Genomic DNA, 21810 nt, shown 5'->3' with positions numbered 1-21810 from the left:
ACTTAAGCGTCAACTCTGTACTACCTTCAAGGGAGACAAGTAGGGCCATATCTTAATCCAACATTCAAACTCGAATCGGTCGAGGTAACATTAGGGAATTCATCAAAACAATCCTTACCGAAGACTCACCGTAAACCGAAGTGGAGGAAGGAAGGCTTAGGTGGCTCGGCTCGGCTCGGCTTGGACTCGGCTCGGCTCGGCTCGGCTCGGCTCGGCTTGGACTCGGCTCGGCTCGGCTCGGCTCGGCTCGGCTTAACTCGGCTTGGTTCTCGGCTCGGCTCGGCTCGGCTCGGCTCAGCTCGGCTTGGTTCTCGGCTCGGCTCGGCTTGGTTCGGCTCGCGGCTCGGCTCACTCGGCTCGCGGCTCGGCTTGGTTCGGCTCGCGGCTCGGCTCACTCGGCTCGCGGCTCGGCTCACTCGGCTCGCTCGGCTCGGCTCACTCGGCTCGCTCGGCTCAGCTCACGCGGCTCGCTCGGCTCGGACTGGAAGCGGATTATAGGTCGGGTCAGCTTGGAACCGGGTCGGGTTGGGCGAAACGGGCAGCACGGTTCTGAGGCTTCTTTCTTCCGGCGAACGACGGCGGCGGCGATTTGCGGACGACACACGAGGGATGCGGGTGGCTGCTTCGTGGAGCGGCGACGAGCGGCGGTGGCGTTGGCTGGGATTCGACGGACGACGACGAAGAGACGGGTTGCGGCTTGCGGATGGTGGCTGCGGCGAACGTCCGGCGAGGCTACGCACACCGACGGAGATGGAGATAGGGGCAGAGGACGGAGACGGAGAGGAGAACGCCGGAGAAGGAGAAGACGACAGGGGCTGGCGGCGCGGTGGAGAAGAAGGAGGATGCGAAAGTGAAGAAAGAAAATCGGGGGGGGGGGGGAGAGAGAGACGGCGCGCGGTTAGGGTTATTCTTTAAAAAAAAAAATTATTATATATATATATATATATATATATATAACTTTTAATAATAATAATAATAAATAAGATATTATTATTATATATATATATATATATATTAATTTCTACTTATCCTAATTAATAATTAAAATATATAAAGTATTATTATATACCTATACATATTTTAACCCAAAAAGATTTAATTAGTAATAATCATACTAATAATAATAATGATAATAATAGAAAATATTAATATTAAATTATATATATAGGTAATAATAAATACCAATAGTAATAATAATATAATTACTTATTATATTACTATTATAAAATTTACAAATATAAATTTAGAATTTCAGAAATTAATTCAAGATTTAACATCCCCGAGAATTTATATAAAACGACAAAAATAAATTTTACCTCGAAAGTTCGGGGCGTTACATTCTTCCCTCCTTAGGGAACTTTCGTCCTCGAAAGTTTTATTCCTCGAACAGTTCGGGATAACGAGACCTCATGTCATCTTCACGCTCCCATGTAGCCTCTTCTAGCCGGTGATTCCGCCATAAGACCTTAACTAGGGGAATTTCTTTATTTCTCAACGTCTTCACCTCTCTAGCAAGCACCTCAACAGGTTGTTCCACATAGCTCAAGTTTTCATCAATCTCTAGTGGCTCATAATCCACCACATGGGATGGATCTGGCACGTACTTCCTCAACATAGAAACATGAAACACATCATGAACTGTCGAGAGTGATGGTGGCAACGCCAAGCGATAAGCTACAGGGCCAATCCGCTCCAGAATCTCAAACGGCCCAACAAAACGGGGACTCAACTTTCCCCTCCTTTCAAAACGCAAGACACCTCTCATAGGTGCTACCTTTAAGAACACTTTATCCCCTACCTCAAACTCAAGGTCCTTCCGCCTCACATCTGCATAACTCTTCTGCCTACTCTGAGCGGTATGCATGCGTGATCTAATCTTCTGAATCGCTTCGTTAGTAGACTGAACTAACTCAGGACCCATCAATCTCTGTTCACCTACCTCATCCCAGCAAACCGGGGATCTACAACATTTGCCGTACAGGGCCTCAAACGGTGCCATGCCAATAGTAGCCTGATAACTGTTATTATAAGCAAATTCCATCAAATGTAAGTGGGAGTCCCAGCTACCTGGAAATTCCAAAGCACACGCTCGCAACATATCCTCTAAAACCTGGTTCAGACGCTCAGTCTGACCGTCAGTCTGTGGATGGAAAGTCGTACTAAAGTCCAACCTCGTGCCCATAGCAGTCTGCAAACCCTTCCAAAATTTGGAAGTGAAACGGGCATCTCTATCAGAAACAATCGACACTGGCACTCCGTGTAATCTCACTATCTCAGACATGTACAACTGTGCCCACTTACTAGCAGTATAGGTGGATTTACCCGGAACGAAGTGCGTTGATTTAGTAAGTCTGTCCACCACAACCCAAATCACTGTAAATCCCCTCAGAGTTCTCGGTAGCCCTGTAATGAAATCCATGGACACGTTCTCCCACTTCCATTCCGGTATGCTCAAGGGTTGTAATAAACCCGCTGGTTTCTGCCTTGGTGCCTTAACCTGCTGACACACCAGGCATTTACTAACAAATTCCGCTACTTCCCTCTTCATGTTACGCCACCAATAAACCCGCTTCAGGTCCTGATACATCTTCGTACTACCTGGGTGCATGGAAAATGGGGAACTGTGCGCCTCAGATAATAATTCTGTCTTAACCGCACTATCTGACGGAACACAGAGCCGTCTCTCAAACAACAGTCCACCATCAGAAGATAACGAGAACTCAGCCGTTTGCCCTGCCTCTGCTAGGCCACGTTTCTCAACCAGATAAGGATCGTTACTCTGAGCATCGATGATCCTCTGCCTCAAAGTCGGCTGTACCGTCAACTGGGCTAACTGCATAGTAACTGCCCCCACTGACACTGCAATCCCAGCCCGCTCGAGATCCCGATGCAATGGGGCCTGCCGGGTAATAAGTGCTGCTGAATGGGACACCTTCCTACTAAGAGCATCAGCTACCACATTTGCCTTGCCTGGATGATACAGTATCTCACAATCGTAATCCTTCACTAACTCAAGCCACCTTCGCTGTCTCATATTCAATTCTTTCTGAGTAAAGAAGTATTTCAAGCTCTTATGATCTGTGAATATCTGTATCTTTTCACCATATAAATAATGCCTCCATATTTTCAAAGCAAAAACCACTGCTGCTAACTCTAGATCATGTGTAGGGTAGTTCTGCTCATGACTCTTCAACTGACGAGACGCATAAGCGACCACCTTACCCTGCTGCATCAAAACACAACCCAGACCCTTCTTGGAAGCATCACTATAAATCACGAAACTGCCAGAACCATCAGGTACAGTAAGAACCGGCGCGGTAACTAGCTTCTGTTTAAGGGTCTGGAAACTGTCCTCACATGCCTTGCTCCAAACAAAAGGAGCTCCCTTTCTGGTCAACTGAGTAAGAGGAGTAGCTATACGGGAGAAGTTCTCCACGAACCGTCGATAATAGCCCGCTAAACCCAGAAAGCTACGAACCTCACTAACTGTGGAAGGTCGGGTCCAACCGGTGACTGCCTCTATCTTAGCTGGATCCACAGAGACTCCATCCTTAGAAACCACGTGGCCCAGAAAGGACACCTGCTTCAGCCAAAACTCGCATTTCGAGAACTTTGCATACAACTTATTATCCCGAAGTGTTTTCAAAACCATACGTAAATTCTCCTCGTGTTCGGCCTCCGTCTTGGAGTATATCAAGATATCGTCGATAAACACAATCACAAAAGTATCTAGGAACTCCCTAAACACTCTGTTCATCAAGTCCATAAACACTGCCGGAGCATTCGTCAAACCAAAAGACATCACAATAAACTCGTAGTGTCCATATCTGGAACGAAATGCTGTCTTCGGTACATCCTCATCCTTAATTCTCAGCTGATGGTATCCCGACCGAAGATCAATCTTAGAGAACACTGTGGCTCCCTGTAACTTGTCAAATAGATCGTCAATCCTGGGCAAGGGATATCTGTTCTTTACGGTTACTTTGTTCAACTCCCTATAGTCAATGCACAGACGCATCGATCCGTCCTTCTTCTTAACGAATAAGACTGGCGCACCCCAAGGTGACACGCTCGGTCGAATGAATCCCTTATCAAGCAATTCCTGTAACTGTACCTTCAGTTCTTTCAGTTCTGCGGGGGCCATTCTGTAAGGGGCTCTGGATATAGGGACCGTGCCCGGCTCCAACTCTATGGCAAACTCAACCTCCCTGTGCGGAGGTAACCCTGGAAGTTCCTCAGGAAAAACGTCCGGATAGTCCCTCACCACCGGTTCTGACGACAGGGATACATCCGCCTCTCTAGTATCCACCACACTCGCTAAGATACCCCAAGTACCCTGACTGAGCAGTTTACTGGCCTTGATGGCTGAGATTACCTGAGGCAACGACTTTGACCCTCCTCCCTTAAATTTAAAACTGGCCAACGAGGGAGGGTTAAACGTTACCTCCTTACGTGAACAATCTATGCTGGCGTGGTTAGCGGCCAACCAATCCATACCCAGGATTACATCAAAGTCCAGCATATCCAGAACTATCAGCGTTACTTCAATCACATGGCCTGATATCTCAATCTGGCATGCCTTCACCTTTTCTTTTGACAACATACATTCCCCGGAAGGAGTAGATACTGATAGAACATGGTGTAAGGGCTCTACCTCTAAGCGGGCATGCGACACAAATGCGGAAGAGATAAAAGAATGCGACGAACCCGAATCAAACAAAACTAAGGCGTAATGCCCCAACACTGGGAGCGTACCTGTCACTACTGTGCCTGCCTTCTCGGCCTCAGTCCTGTTGGTAGCAAAGACTCTACCCTGATGTGGAGCACCTGCTCCCTGATTCTGCGCGATCCCCGTGAGTCTCAACGGGCATCTATCAGCTGTATGACCCTCTTGCCTGCACTTAAAGCAGGTCCTGGTCCCGAATAAGCAACGGCCCAGATGGTGCTTCCCACAAGTGGTACACAACGGCTTTCCTCTGGCAGCCTCCCCTGCCTCAAAAGGTTTCTGCTGGAAGCTGCGAAACTCACCACCGGGTCTGAAATTCCGCTGTGGCACTGGAACAGGCTGCTGCTCAGCCTTCCTCTTCTGTCCCGACGTCGAACCTCTACCAGCGGTCTTAGACGAGTTGGCCCTCTCCTGTAAACTGAGATCCACTGCCAGGCGCAGTGCATCGGCATGAGTAGCGGGTCTGAAAGCTCGGACCAAACCCTGAATGTCCAGTCTGAGGCCTCTAACAAACTTGTCAGCTCTGGCCGCCTCGGTCGCTATCATCTCGGGAGCGAAGCGGGATAACATGTCAAACTCCGCATCATACTGCTCCACTGTCATGTCACCCTGCTCTAAGTTCAGGAACTCCTGCCGCTTGGCATCTCTCAAACTGGCAGAGAAGAATTTCGCATAGAAACTCTCCTTGAACTGCTGCCACGTGATCTGACTCACATCACCACCTAGCATCCTCTCTGTGGTCTCCCACCATGCAGTACCTCTGTCAGTCAACATAAAAACAGCACACTGAACCTTCTGATCCTCAGGGCATTTCATGTAACGGAATATGGTTTCTAAGGACGATAACCACATCTGAGCCCTGGTGGGGTCCTCCAAAGACCCATCGAACGTCGTGGGATTATACTTCCTGAAATCCGTCAGATGCTTAGCCTCTGCTGACAACTGATCCGGCACAAACTGGGGCGCAACTGGTACCGGAGCCGGAGCTGGAGCAGGAACTGGTGCTGGAGCTGGCGCCGGAGTTGGCGAGGCAGGCTTCTGCTGCTCCCGCATTTGCATAATCATATCTCTAAACCTCTGCTCCATGGCGGCTAGGTCCGCATGAGTAACTGGCGCAGCCGGGTCAGGGGCTTGGGCTACAGGTTGCACCTCAGGCTGAACGCGTCCTGCTCCCCTTCCTCGGCCTCCTCGGCCACCCCTACGTGCACCTCTCCTTGGTGGCATTTTCCTAACAACCACCAAACGATTCCTTTAGTCATAAATGGTAATTGAATTTGCAGTTTAACTTAGGTAAGGTAATGCATGTAGAGTTATACATATACTTTCATGAGAGCGTACCTGACGAGCGGCAAGGATCGTTTCAGCCATAAGGACACAAAACACAGACTCACATTATAAGTCAGTCTACAGAACCTAAAACTTAGGCTCTGATACCAACTGTAACGACCCAACTTTCCGGACTAAGCTGAGGTCACTACCAAACATCAAAACTCGACCATTCAACATAAAATTTAAAACGGACCAGTTACGATTCATTAAAACATTAGAAACATTACAGAAGACAGTTTCGGGCCCTATTTTAAATAAATAAAAAAAGTCACAAAATAAAATATCAAGTCACCAGTTCAAAATCACAAGTCAAAATATTCAGACAAAATACATAGCGGAAGCGATAAGAAAACCAGACGCGTCCATATGGCCTTCACGCATCCTTCCTGCCTCTCGTCGGTCTGCCCCTCGCTGTACCCCTACCTGAAAAGTTAAAGAAGAGAAAGGGTGAGTATAAACATACCCAGTAAGGGACCCACTACTGGGCCCGTTAGGGGACAACAGTTAACTTCCTATTCGGGGGTACCCTACATAACAGTCTAGTGCTCCCGAAGGATGCACATATCAGTCTAGTGCTCCCGAAGGATGCACATATCAGTCTAGTGCTCCCGAAGGATGCACATATCAGTCTAGTGCTCCCGAAGGATGCACATATCAGTCTAGTGCTCCCGAAGGATGCACATATCAGTCTAGTGCCCCCGAAGGATGCACATATCAGTCTAGTGCTCCCGAAGGACGCACATATCAGTCTAGTGCCCCCGAAGGATGCACATATCAGTCTAGTGCTCCCGAAGGATGCACATATCAGTCTAATGCTCCCGAAGGATGCACATATCCGTAAGGCACACTACCCCATAGATGAAGCTAACCGTTACCCCTCAGTCCAAACTAAACTGTCTACATCAATCACATCCCAACGGCATTCATATCACAGTCCCGCCATAGGCTTTGTCAGTCAGATAGTATAAGTTTAAACATCTACACCCTCAGTTGCTATCTGCATTACCGATTCGTACGCCATTAGGGAAAACCCTAAATTCAATTGACTAACCAACCAGAACCGGACTCACTGTTCTTCCCCGTCCAAACTCCATGAACCAAATACAGACCAGTGTTTTACTACATACTGAACCGTAACTTTAAGGTCCATCAACATAAAATCTCAATCCACAAATAGCAGTCACAGTATAATTTTCATCAGACAAAATATAATATCAGTACTTAACAGTCAACAGGCATACAGATATTCAGTACAGTCACTAACGTGTAATCCCCTGTGGATTACTTCGGTTTTAGCCTGGACTCAGGGTCCAGTAGTAGGAAAACCCTTACCTGATACTCGGTTATGCCCCTCGATTGAAATCCACGCTCGACAGATCCACCTAACGAAACACGAAAGTTTTAGTTGATGACTTTAGTAGAAGTCGTTTAAAAAAAAAGGTCGGAAGCGACATCCGTTGACTTACCCAAGGAAAGGAAGCTATCTCCAACTAGGCCTGCCGCGGAACCCGAGAACTTAAGCGTCAACTCTGTACTACCTTCAAGGGAGACAAGTAGGGCCATATCTTAATCCAACATTCAAACTCGAATCGGTCGAGGTAACATTAGGGAATTCATCAAAACAATCCTTACCGAAGACTCACCGTGAACCGAAGTGGAGGAAGGAAGGCTTAGGTGGCTCGACTCGGCTCGGCTTGGACTCGGCTCGGCTCGGCTTAACTCGGCTTGGTTCTCGGCTCGGCTCGGCTCGGCTCGGCTCAGCTCGGCTTGGTTCTCGGCTCGGCTCGGCTTGGTTCGGCTCGCGGCTCGGCTCACTCGGCTCGCGGCTCGGCTTGGTTCGGCTCGCGGCTCGGCTCACTCGGCTCGCGGCTCGGCTCACTCGGCTCGCTCGGCTCGGCTCACTCGGCTCGCTCGGCTCGGCTCACTCGGCTCGCTCGGCTCGGCTCACGCGGGTCGCTCGGCTCGGACTGGAAGCGGATTATGGGTCGGGTCAGCTTGGAACCGGGTCGGGTTGGGCGAAACGGGCAGCACGGTTCTGAGGCTTCTTTCTTCCGGCGAACGACGGCGGCGGCGATTTGCGGACGACACACGAGGGATGCGGGTGGCTGCTTCGTGGAGTGGCGACGAGCGGCGGTGGCGTTGGCTGGGATTCGACGGACGACGACGAAGAGACGGGTTGCGGCTTGCGGATGGTGGCTGCGGCGAACGTCCGGCGAGGCTACGCACACCGACGGAGATGGAGATAGGGGCAGAGGACGGAGACGGAGAGGATGGTGATGGTGGCGGAGACAAGAAGAGAACGCCGGAGAAGGAGAAGACGACAGGGGCTGGCGGCGCGGTGGAGAAGAAGGAGGAAGCGAAAGTGAAGAAAGAAAATCGGGGGGGGGGGGGGGAGAGAGAGACGGCGCGCGGTTAGGGTTATTCTTTAAAAAAAAAAATTTATTATATATATATATATATATATAACTTTTAATAATAATAATAATAAATAAGATATTATTATTATATATATATATATATATATTAATTTCTACTTATCCTAATTAATAATTAAAATATATAAAGTATTATTATATACCTATACATATTTTAACCCAAAAAGATTTAATTAGTAATAATCATACTAATAATAATAATGATAATAATAGAAAATATTAATATTAAATTATATATATAGGTAATAATAAATACCAATAGTAATAATAATATAATTACTTATTATATTACTATTATAAAATTTACAAATATAAATTTAGAATTTCAGAAATTAATTCAAGATTTAACATCCCCGAGAATTTATATAAAACGACAAAAATAAATTTTACCTCGAAAGTTCGGGGCGTTACACTAGTGTTGTGAGTGATCCGTTAAATAAATGGTTGTTTGTAAGTGATCTTTTTGTATTAACAAATTATTGCGTTTGAACAATCCATTTTAAATAAGATTACTGTTGTGAATGATTCTTACTCATATACTTGTTTTATGGTAAATGGTTTTCAAATGAAGAATGAATATCCCTGTAAATGACTTTCATGAAAATATTGAAGTGTTATATTATGTTCCTTACATTTGTAAGAAGTATCTTTTGAGTATTTGTGTTGTTATATCCTTTTGTAATCTTGCGATGTGGATGGTATTGTGTTAATGTGCCATTTTTTGTTGTGGAACTAACATTTGTTATGATGCTGATGATGTATTGTGTGGCAATGAGATCTATCGTAAAAAGTAAGTGGATATCCTAGGTAACTCATAAGACGATAGTTGAGATGTGTCCCAGGTCTAGGTGAGGGGAGAACCCCAGGTTGATGAGGCGAGAAATGATTTGTGAAATGATAGTGGATATCCTAGGAAACTCGTAAGACACTGGTTGAGATGTGTCCTAGGTCTAGGCGAGGGGAGAATTTCGGGCCCATAAGGCCAGAAATGATTTTTGAGACGCTTGTGGAAATCCCAAGAAACTCGCGAGATGCTGGTTGAGATGTGTCCCAATTCTAGGCGAGGGAAGAATCCCAGGTCCCGGTGATGATTAGTGATTGTGCAATCACATGATTCGTATGAAATCCTTTGTGATGCTTGTGGTTGTATTTGATACGATAAAAGTCAAGATTGTTAATTGATGAATTTATATATGTGCGTGTGTATGTATGTTTGGAATCTAGAATTGATATTACTCATATTTGAATTGTCGTATTTCCCAAAAGGTGTTTCCTAAACTCATCACTCACTAAGTTTTTGACTTATGTTTTAAGTTTTTCCCTCCCCAGGTTATTAAGCGTTAAAGCCAATTAAAGGATGGAAGTAAGGTGTAGAAGCTAAGTAAGTGAGAAGAAAGAGGAAGGTCGTGTAGACATTTGTGGCGTGCAAGTCGTGTCATCTTATCTCGCGTTTAAGAATCTTGTTGGAAAAAGAGTGCCACACTTAGGTTGGTGAAGGCTGAAGGCTCAGTTCGGAAGGAAGGTGAGTGCTACACCTAGGTTGTTGGGACCAGGCCAGAGAGCAAAAGATCTGAAGAACTAAGTAAGGGAAAGGAAGCCTTGAAGCTTGTTCTTGAGTTGGATTGGTTAGAAGATTAAAGAGAAGGATGAAAGAAAGGTCTTACACCCCTAATTACCTCATCTCAAGAAGTAGCAGTAGGCGGTGGACAAGGAAAGGTGAACGACAAGTCAGCTTTAGTTTTATGTTTTGCGAAGGAAAAAAGGAATGTAATTTGTAACACATAAACGTTAAAAAGGTGTTAAGTTAATAAAGAGAAGAAGTTTTGTATTATACTATATTATTATTATTTCTTGTGAAGTAGTTAAGGTTGAGTGGTGTAAACATACTAAGAGACGAAGCAAAGTTTAAAAGTTGTAAATTTTTGCTGCAATAAGAAAGTCTAAGTTCGAGGCAAAGGCTGCGCAAAAGAACAAGTTAAGTAAGATGTTCTGCTTACTATGCGTTCAACGAGTCATCTTGCAGAGAGGTGGCAATGAGTGTCTAGGCGGCATGCCCTCAACTGGTCGCAAGAAGTGACATTTGGGTCGGTGTGTGACATTAAGGGAACAACCTCTCTACTAATCATAAAGCAGGTAGGAGCGAATTCCATCTTGCACCCTATATTCCCAACCATCCACCCGATCTTATCCTTGAAATAAAAGACTTATTGGGCCAACGTTAATGAGCCATCCACACATATGCAGATCTAAGGATAATCTCATATGAACATGAGTTTATAGGTAGCACAAGATGAAGATTAATATACGTAGGTCATCAATTATTGAAATAGTCATTTTTAAATAGTAAACGAGTTATTGTTGGAATTTATGTCCTAAAATTCGTAGTTTGTAGTTAAATTATATTCTATTCAATAAAGTAGTTATTAGGGACTTATTAGTGAAAATAGAATGTTATAATCTTGAATCCAATAAGCTAAGGTTTTTAGCCTATCTAGTGTAGACTTGAAGTTTATGTAGAGACATAAGCGTAGATCAAGTTCGAGTATATAACCCAAATGGTCTATATTGTATGAATAAGATTGGACTCCTTATTCTGGGAATAGTATAGATGTGGCCCGCTTTATAGTTAGTACAAACAATATGATTCTGAATCATTCATGTAGAGACATGGAAGGTTGCATCCTATGTAAAGAGTTTACATAAGATTGGAACCATGAAATAGTTACTTTTAAGTTATAACACTGTTAACTATAGAAAACTGATTATTTCGATTATGATGACCAAGGTAACTTAATCTTAATCCTGAGCTAACTATGAACTTCTGTTTAAACGATATTACCCTTAGATTTGCATTTTTGAGGGCAGCTCATCAGTGCTGGTCCAACAAGCTTCCTAATTCAGGGACATAAGCTGCAAGACAAAATTTTCTCCTGCTCGCTTTAGGGTTTGTAGATAGATTGTTCCCTAAAGAACTGAATCTAAGTATTGAACAAGCGGTCTCACCCTCTCATTGGTCTGAGAGAGATTTAGTTTATAGGTTGGACCTTAAACCAATTGTTCAATAGTAGATCAGTAGGACTTAAAGAACAAGATGTAATCTTGGGGTAAAATGGTATTTTGACCCAGCCGAGGTTACGAACAACGTGTGAAGGATTAACTTACTGATCGTGATTATATCAGATAGAGAAAAATATATCTATTGTGAGGGGAGTGCAACTACACGACTTTAGTGGAGTGACCTATTTGTTAATGAATGTTGATTAACTAGGTATAAAAGGGTTTAGCCAGTTAATATCGAATCGTTTGAGCCCATGATCTATAGGTCCATTAGGTCCTCTGTTAACTCATATGGAACTAACTTAGAATAATATGTTGGAATAATTCAAATTGTTCGAATTAGGTAAAGAGAGAGAAACCGACAAATATATTTGATACAGTCATCTCTTATATGTTAGAGATAGAGTTTTATGTTTAAATGTGATTTAAATATTAAAAATATGAATTTGGATTCATATACGAAAGCTCAAAATTAATGGAAATGGTCAAAGTTGTATAAAGTCAAAATGTTGACTTTTGACTTTGAAAAGTCAAACTTTAATCGGCTTTATATTCAAATGTAATTTGAATTTTAGAAAAAGGAACGAGGATTCATGCAAATTAGTCAAGACGGATAAAATGGTAAAAAGTAAAAAATGATGACTTTTGACTAGAAAAAGTCAATGTTTGACTTTGACTTTAGTGGCGAGAGAGCTTCACTAGAAGACAAAAGTGGCAAGTGGAGTTGATGTGACTCAACCTAGCATTGGGTTTTATGTCCAAAACTCGTAGATAGTAATATAATCCATTGACCATTATTAATAAAATGTCTTATTATTATAATTTAAATAAGTGTTATTAATTATATTATTAATTTTGCCTTAATAACCTAAATTCAATAAACTAACATCCTAAGTTGTTTGATAGGTCTTGAACAGTATGTAAAGATATACAGGTATTAATGTTCAATATCAGCTTAAAAGGTCTATAGTATAGGGTTAAAAATGGGTACCTTATTTGGGTAACACTATGGATACGACTCACTTTGTATTTGATACAAAAGCATTGATCCAACGAATTTATGTAGGCAACAAGCGAGGGAGGGTATCATATGCAATGAGTTTTCATAAGATCGAACCACGAAATAGTAACTACTAGATGTAACTCCGTTAACTAGTTGGATTTCTATTTCATTAGGATGTTCTATGTAACTTGGTCTTAATCTTGAGTGTATTATGAACTCCTGTTTATGAGGGATTGCCCTTTAATTTGTATGGGTGAGAGTGGTCAGATTGTAGACTCAATATACTTATCAATTTAGAGACAAGACCCGGTGGAGAGCAAGGAACATAATCACACAAGATGGAATTCACTCCTTTTCGACTTTAGGGTAAATAGATAAGTGTTCCCTTAAATGCTGTCTCCGAGACTTGAACAAAGGGTCATACCTTCTCTATGACACGAGAAGAGTTTTTGTTTAGTGGTTGGACCATAAACAGGTTATTCATTGTAGGAGTACTAGTATTTAAGGACTAGAAGTAACCAAGGGGTAAAATGGTAATTTGACCCAACTAGTATTTCGAACACTTGTGAATGACTAACTTACTGGTATTGGTCTATATCCGTGGACACAGAAATATATCTATAAAGAGAAGAGTTCAGTTGCTCGACTTTAGTGAAGTGTACATACAATTAACGAATATGGATTAATGTGGTTAATGAGTTTAGCCAATTAATCTCATATCATTGTAGCTTCTAATTTGTAAGTCCATTAGGTACCTTTCCTGGCTCGTAAAGGGTAATGAGATTTAATTTTATTGGTGTAATTTGAAATTTTCAAATTTACTTTGGGAAATAATATAATATATGGTGAAACATTATAATATAAAGTTTATATTTTAATTAGACTTATTATATAAATTTAATTTTGGATATTATTCAAAATTAATTTATGAGAGGATAAAATATTTGAATGAGTTCAAATATTAATTTAATGTGAATTAGATTCATATTAAATCTATAGGTTAAAATTTAATGTGTATATGATACATGTTAAAACTATAGGTTATGAGAGAAATTTATATTTAAATATGATTCAAATTTCAATTCAATTAAGGGGTATTTTAAAAAATATAAAAAAGCGACAAAATATTTACACTGTATAGAACAATTCCAAAAACGAAAAAAAAAAGCCCAAAGGCCCATCGTGTAAAATACCAAAAATGCCCCGTCAACCACACCGTCAATAATGCGCTCGTAATATATTTGCGATCATTTAGATTTGGTTATTGTTTGATATGCGATCGTTTAGATATGGCTACAATTTATACGCAATCTTTTGTATATGGTTCAATATATACACGATCGTTTAGATATGATTCAATATATACGCGATCATTTAGATATGGCTACAATTTATAAGTGATCGTTTATATATGGCTACAATTTATCTTTTCAATCCATAGTTTAATTTTGTTACACGATCGTTTAGATTTGGGGACCTAAATCTAAATGATTTTTTTAAAAAATTTGGTACACGATTTTTGTAATTCTTTTGGTACACAATCGTTTAGATTTCTTTACACTATCGTTTAGATTTATTTACACGATCATTTACATTTGGCTACTCCAATCCAAATGATTTTTTTTCAATATTTTTTTCACGATTTTTTAGACACGATATTTTATTTTTTTTACACGATCATTTACTTTTTAAAACGATCGTTTACATTTGGCTACTCCAATCTAAATGATATTTTTCAAGATTTTTTATACACAATCTTTTATTGTTTTTACACGATCGTTTACATTTGGCTACTCCAATCTAAATGATTTTTTTCAAGATTCTTTATACACGATCTTTTAGATTTTTCTATTTTGTTGTACACAATCTTATACACAGTCGTTTAGATTTGGTTATCCAAATATAAATGCGTAAAAAAAAAAGACGATGGAAAGAAATCGCAGCGAAAAAAAGAAGAGAAAAAGTAGAAAGACGATGGAAAGAAATCGAAGTGAAAAAAATGAAGAGAGAAAGAAGAAAAACGATAAAAAGATTAAACGACATAAATAAAGAATTGAAAAATAAGAAAGATGATGGAAAGAAATCGCATAAAAGAAAAAGAGAAAAGAAGAAAGACGAAATCGCAGAGGAAGACGAGGAAGACAAAATAACAGAAGGAAGACGAATCGCGAGGAAGAAAAGAAAGATGGAAGGGAAAACCTGGAATATTTAAAAATGGCTAACCTTATGGGCTTTGTTACATAGACCATAAATAGTTTACATTTTTGTTACATTTATGTAAGCGTCCCTTCAATAAAATATAAGATACTTAATTTAGCAGTTAATTAATAGTTTAGTTTAATTTTATTTAATTAAATTAATTAAATTAAAATTATATGTTATGAGAGAGATATTCATTTAAATATGATTTAAATGAAATATTAATTGAATATGATTTAATTAATTATTAAATTAATAAAGAATATTAGTGGTTTTCCCACGTTCCTACTTCCCTCTTCTTCAGTCTGAAGAAGGGAGATTTATATGCAATTCACAAAATTGTTTTAGGAAACATATAATACAATTCTCTCAAGAAGAAAATTCCCTCTTAGAATTTTCCTCCTTCAAATTGGTTCCCACGAACCAAATAACCCAGAGAATAGGAAGGTTTCTAAGTGGTAGTGTCTCCATATTTGGTGGTGTCTCCATATTTGGTGGTTGTAGATCCAGAGTCATCTAAGATCGTAAGTTTTTTGGTCTTCATTCTTTGTAATTTTTTCTTGATAGCATGCTTAGCCATAATAGAAATTAGTTTTTTTTCCAATGTGTTGGTATTTTTCAGATCCAATTAAAATTGGGCTATAGTTCTGTTTAATTTTCCGCTGCGTAGGGCTTTCATCCCTTTACCTAGAAGCTGCTTTCGATGCTGACATGTTTGGAAGATTATATTTCCCAACTAAATCTACCTATATAAAAGACTTCATCACTATCAAGAAAAGCGTTCGCACTATAAGGCCCCGACCCTAGAGAGTGTAAGGGTGTAATCGGGTTAGGTTGGGTTAGGAGGCATTTTCAACCCAACCCATATTTTTGGGTTATTTGTGTTGGCAACCCAAATAACCCAATTAAGTTTTCAACCCAACCCGTAAAATATAGGTTGGGTTGTTGGGTTGTCAAAACTTGAAAGCTGAAAAGATGGATGAAGAAGATCACCATCGAATGGTCGTTGGAAGCTAAAGAGACGAACGACTGAGAAGACTAAAAAGGGAGACGGACAACAAGGAGAGGAAGAATGTTGAGATCTGTCGGGCGGCGAGGAAGAGGGACGATATGGTGGAGAGTCAGACATGATCTGAAGATGAGATTTCAGATCTGACGATCGGACTGATAGAACAAAAACATCAGAGATGGCATGCACAACGGAAGAAAAAGATCATGCTTTACTCTATATGCAACTAAACGATTTAGAAATTAGCATGCAACTACTAAACGATGGACCTAAACGAAGAATGTAAAAGGTAAACGATGAGCTTACCTTTTGTAGTTCTCAACTTCTTCTTCGATCAAAAGCTTCTTCTCTACCTGAAGATCACGAGCAAAGGACAACCATTATGTTGACCTACTAATCTCAGGACCAAAAACTAAGTTGTGGGACTCATTATGTGAAGTAAATTTTTAGAGAGATGAAGGGAAGAAGGTGTATCGTTTAGAGATTTTATGAGAAATCATCATACCCTTCTCATTCTGTAATGAGAAGTTTATATATCAAAAATTACATGCAAAATGCATGCAATTTATTTCATATAATCTCAACACCTAATTAATTCATTAACCATTTAATGGAATTAGTGGCTTCTAATTCATAATAATCTGCCACATTTCCCACTAACATTTAGTTAATAAAGAAATTAGTCAAAGGGTAATTTGGTCTTTTTAACCAATTTAAGTCAAAGTCAAACTTTGATTTTTCTTAGTTAAAAGTCAACTTTTTGACTTTTTCTATTTTACCCATCTTGACTAATTCTGACCTTCCGAGTATGAATCCGCATTCATTTTTCTAAAATTCAAATCATATTTGAATATAAAGTTTAAAGTTTATTATTATTGAATTATATCATATATTCTTGTTGGTTTCTCTCTCTTTTCCTAATTCGAACAATTCGAGTTACTTCAACATATTGTTCTTAGTTGAATCCATATGAGCTAGTAGGGGAACCTAATGGACCTATAGATCATGGGCTCCAACGATTCGAGATTAACTGGCTAAACTCTTTTAGACCAAGCTTAATCAACATTTGTTAACTATAGAGTCATTCTACTAAAGACTCTTAGTTGCACTCCTTTCACTATAGATATATTTCTGTCCACCTGATATAACCATGATGAGTAAGTTGATCCTTCACAGGTTGTTTGTAATCTTGGCTACGTCAAAATACCGTTTTACCCCTAAGATTACATTTTGCTCCTTAAGACCCACTGATCCAATATTAAACAATTGGTTTAAGGTCCAACCTATAAACCTAAATCCTTCCCGAGCCAATGACAAGGTGGGGCCCCTTGTTCAAGACTTGGATTCGGTCCTTAAGGGAACAACCTATCTACTATTTCAGAAATGAGTAGGAGTGAATTCCGTCTTGCACCCTATGTCCCTAGCTATCCACTCGGTCTTATCTCTGAGATGGGAGGCTTATTGGGCCAGCGATGAAGAGCTGCCCTCACCTATGCAAATCTAAGGATACTATCGAATGAACCGAAATTCATAGTTAGTTCAGAATTAAAAAAGTTACCTAGGTCATTATAATTGAAATAGTCAGTTTATAGTTTACGGTGTTATAATTAAAAGTGACTATTTCGGGGTTCTAGTCTTATGCAAACCATTTACATAGGATGCCCCCACTCCCATGTCTCTAAATGAACGATTCAGGATTACATCGTTTGTACTAACTACGGAGGGGAACAAATCCATAGTGTTTCTCATACACTATAGACTATTTGGGCTACTAACTTGAACTTAATCCATGTTTATGTCTCTACATAAAGTTCAAGTGTATTGACAAACTCAATAAAAATAGCCTTAAGACCTTAATTTATTGGTTTTAAGATTAAAGCATTCAATAGTAAATTTTATTGAATCAAATAACAAAGGACAAGTTTTAGGACATAAATTCCAACATGGATGACAAAGAGGAGACTGAGATTTGACGAGATGAGAAGGGATGACGGCTAAGAATGGAGAAGAGTGGAATGAAGGAAAGGGAGGAGATGCGAGAAGAGACTGAGATTTGAAGGAGAGGGAGGAGATGTGAGAAGAGTCAGAGGGGATGTGAGAAGAGTGAGGAGATGTGAGAAGAGTCAGAGGAGATGTGAGAAGAGGGAGGAGATGTGAGAAGAGTCAGAGGAGATGTGAGAAGAGAAAGTCTGAAGAGATGGGATGACGACTAAAGACTGAAAAGAGAGGAATAAGGGAGGAGACCTAATTTTTTTAAAGTTTTATTAAATAAATAATATAAATATTAAATATAAATATAAATATAAATATAAATATAAATATATATATTATATTAATCCGGGTTGGGTTGGATTGAACCGAATTTTTCAACCCTCCAACCCGAGACCCAATCCAACCCGAAAAAAATCTAATTTTTTCAATCCAATCCAACCCAACCAACCCAAAATTTAACCTAACCCAACCCAACCATATAATATGGGTTGGATAGTCCGGGTTGTCGGGTTGCTCTTACACGCCTAAGAGAGTGGTAGGAAGGAGTAGCCTTTCAACCATCGATAAGGTCTTTCTTTCTCTTCTTTGGTCAATCAAAGAGTGAAAGTTTGAGGTTGAGTGAAGAGTATCCCATTTACACCCCTACCTTGTATTAGCATTTCTATTCTTTCCATTTTATTATATTTCGGTGTAATTTATTCATTTATATTGTACAGTGACCTAAGACCTATATTATTTAATACATTGTATATTTATATCTCTTCAATCCATTCATCACTTTACTGCTGACGCATCTTTGTGTGATCTGTAGTATTGAGTTTCATGATCAGTAAATGATAGAAGTTTAGGTTATATTTCCTATCACGTTAGCTGAGCTATTTTTATCACTTGGCTAGTGTAGCAATGAGAAGTTTGGAGACAAACTCCACCTTGGTGAGATAGCTTCCATTATTTGTATTCCGAAAGGAGAATAAGTGTGGGTATTAGGCACCAAGAGATTGTCATCTTTAAACGTAAAGCTCTATAAGTCTTATAAGTGACCATGTGTGACGTTTAATGACTTTGAGAGGAGCACATCTTAATCACAAGCACGTTAACTAAGTTATAGCGCATCAAAGACCTTTGATTGCGTAATCACCTAGTAATGCATGGATTTTCCTTCACTCCTTTCTTTTATACAAGTAAGTTCACAATTTCATCTCACATCCATCCTAATTCTACTTTACAGATTCTTTAGTGCAGAATAGTAGATATAGTTTAAACTTACACTCATTACACTGTATAGTCATTCTTTTACACTGCTTGAACGCATACTGAATCTTAGAACTAAAGCTTTGATATCGATTCTCTGTGTTTGACTCTAGATCATTCAAATAAACCTATTATTTTCCTTACACTTGGGCAAGTAATAGAAAAACTTGTACACGACAACGGCTTAGAAGCACATAATGAAGAGATTCATAAGGAGCATTTTGTATCCTATGATCACGAATCAATGATATATTAGGGAAAGTGAAATGTAGAGTGTAACCATGCATAGCCTGAATTTTTAACCAGACATCCATCTCCAAAATTTCATAATCATAAAAAGCTGCGATGGATGAGAGTATTCTAAGCGACTTAAGCATGATAACAAGAGAGAAAGTTTCTTCATAGTCCACCCATCCTCTTTGGGTATAACCATTTGCCACAAGTCAAGCCTTAAAAGTTTGTACTTTGCCATCTTGGTCTCATTTTCTCTTGTAGATCCATTTATAATCAATAGGTTTTACGTTATTTGATTGGTCTACTAGAGTCCAGACTTAATTAAAGTACATAGACTTCATTATAAGGTCCATGACTTTGATCCATTGGTCACGGTCTACATCATTCATTGACTGTTTATATGTTAATGGATCCTTTATGCCATTATAAGGTATGACGACTTGAGTTTCGGTTAAACATGAGTAGTGATCAGGCTGATGAACAACCCTGCCACTACAACGAGGCTCTCTCAACTCTTGAGAAGAACGTGATTGACCAGATTTCCTAGTTTTATCAACTACTTTAGTGGATGAACTAAGTATATGTTGAAGCATCTTTAGAAATCTCATTTAATATTAGTTTACTGTGAGGTTGATGATTCTTGATGTGGTCTTCCACTAAGAATGTATCATTTTGTCAATATAAATACTTTATTATCTTGAGGATCGTAAAACAGACCACCTCTTGATTCCTTTGAATAACCTAGAAATAGGCTTAATTTTTAACGATGTTTCAATTTCTTAAGGTTTTGGACCAACACGTGCGTTGGGCATCCCTAAATTCTAAAGTGACGTAAAATTCCTTTATGCCCTTTGCACAACTCATAAGGTGTTTTTGAAACACATTTAGAGGGAACATTATTCAAAATATGGATAGTTATCTCTAAAGCATATCCTAAAAAAAGAATCTGGCAACTAAGAAAAGCTCATCATAGAGCGTACCATGTCCAACAGAACTCAGTCTCTTCTTTCTAATACACCATTCTATTGAGGTGTACTTAATGCAGAGAGTTGTAACTGGATTCCATGTTCTCTATCTCGATCTGGTCGAAGTATCTTTATTTTCTTACCTAATTCATTATATTTTCAACTTCAGCCTTATATTCTTTGAACTTTTCAAAAGAATAAAACTTATGATGCATTAGGTAAACATGATCGTACCTCGATTAATTATTAATGAAACTAATGAAATATTGGTACCCTCCTCGAGCTTTGACATTTATTGGTTCATATAGGTCTGAATGTATGAGCTCTAAAGGAATTTTGGCTATGAGACCTTTTCCACTAAAAGATCTCTTAGTCATTATTTTTAAAAACAAGATTCACGTGGAGGTAGAGAGTTATCTTCTAACATATTTAGAAGTCCACTCTTAACTAATCTCCCAATCCTATTTAGATTTATGTAACCAAGTCTTAAGTGTCATACATAGGCATTAGAAGAAACTATTTGTCTTGTATTCTAAGTTTCGGTTGTTTTAAACATTTCAGTATTTCAGAAAATTTTTGCTCTGGTTGGTCTTAACTTATATAAGTTGTTTTCAGGTATAGAAGAACAGACTTAAATACCTTTATAAAAAAGAAAGCTTGATTAATTTCAAAAGATAATTTTATATATTTGTCCCAAAATAAAAGAGATAGATATTAAATTTCTTTTCATTTGTGGTACATACAAGACATTCTTAAGTATGATATATCTATCTTCAAAATATGACTTTAAATCTCCAACTGCTTCAGTTGAGACCATCTCTCTTGTTCCAACCTTGAGAGTGAGCTTGCTTCTAGAAGCCTTTTCAAGAACTATTTTCCTAAAATGAGAAGCAAATATGGTTAATGACTTTTGAATCTAGTATCTAGGTTGAATTTACATATTCCACTAAACATGTTTCAACAACTAGTAAATCACATTTAACTTGTGTTTCCTTCTCTGCCTTTTTCTCTACAAGGTTCTTTGGGCAGTTCCTTAACCCATGCCTATTTTGGCCACAGTGGTAACACTTACCTTTTCTGTAACTTTCCATTGTTCTGGGAGTCTTTCCTTTTTCCCGTCTTATTTATTTGAGTATGTGGTTTTAAGAGTCCAAATTTGTTTTTAAAGAACAATCATCTTGAAAACTTTCTTTTTGTGGTAGCAACATTTGCAACAACTTGCTTCCCCTTACCCATGGTAAGGTTCTGGAATTGCTGGAGCTCGTCCAAAAGGGTTGTCATATTAAACTCTATCTTGTTTAAAGAATCATTCATCTGAAATGGTATGAAGTTCTTCGATAGAGACTCTAAGATAAAGCTAATCTGATTGGCCTTGTTAATGACACCACCATTTACTTCGACAATGTTGAAGTGCATCATCATGTCCAGGACATTTTCTCTAACAGAGGTCCCCTTCTTCATTCACTTAGTGCAAATGTATTTGATTGCCTTGTGTCTTAAGGACCATTCTTGTTGCTCAAACATTTCCCTTAATGCATTAATAATCTCTTTAGTCGTTGCTAAGGATTCATGTTTCTTTATAAAAACATCAGACATGCTAGCAAGAATGT

Source organism: Cucumis melo, chromosome 3 (genome assembly GCF_025177605.1).
Source record: "Cucumis melo cultivar AY chromosome 3, USDA_Cmelo_AY_1.0, whole genome shotgun sequence".
Taxonomy (NCBI): domain Eukaryota; kingdom Viridiplantae; phylum Streptophyta; class Magnoliopsida; order Cucurbitales; family Cucurbitaceae; genus Cucumis; species Cucumis melo.
This window is presented reverse-complemented; position numbering follows the sequence as displayed.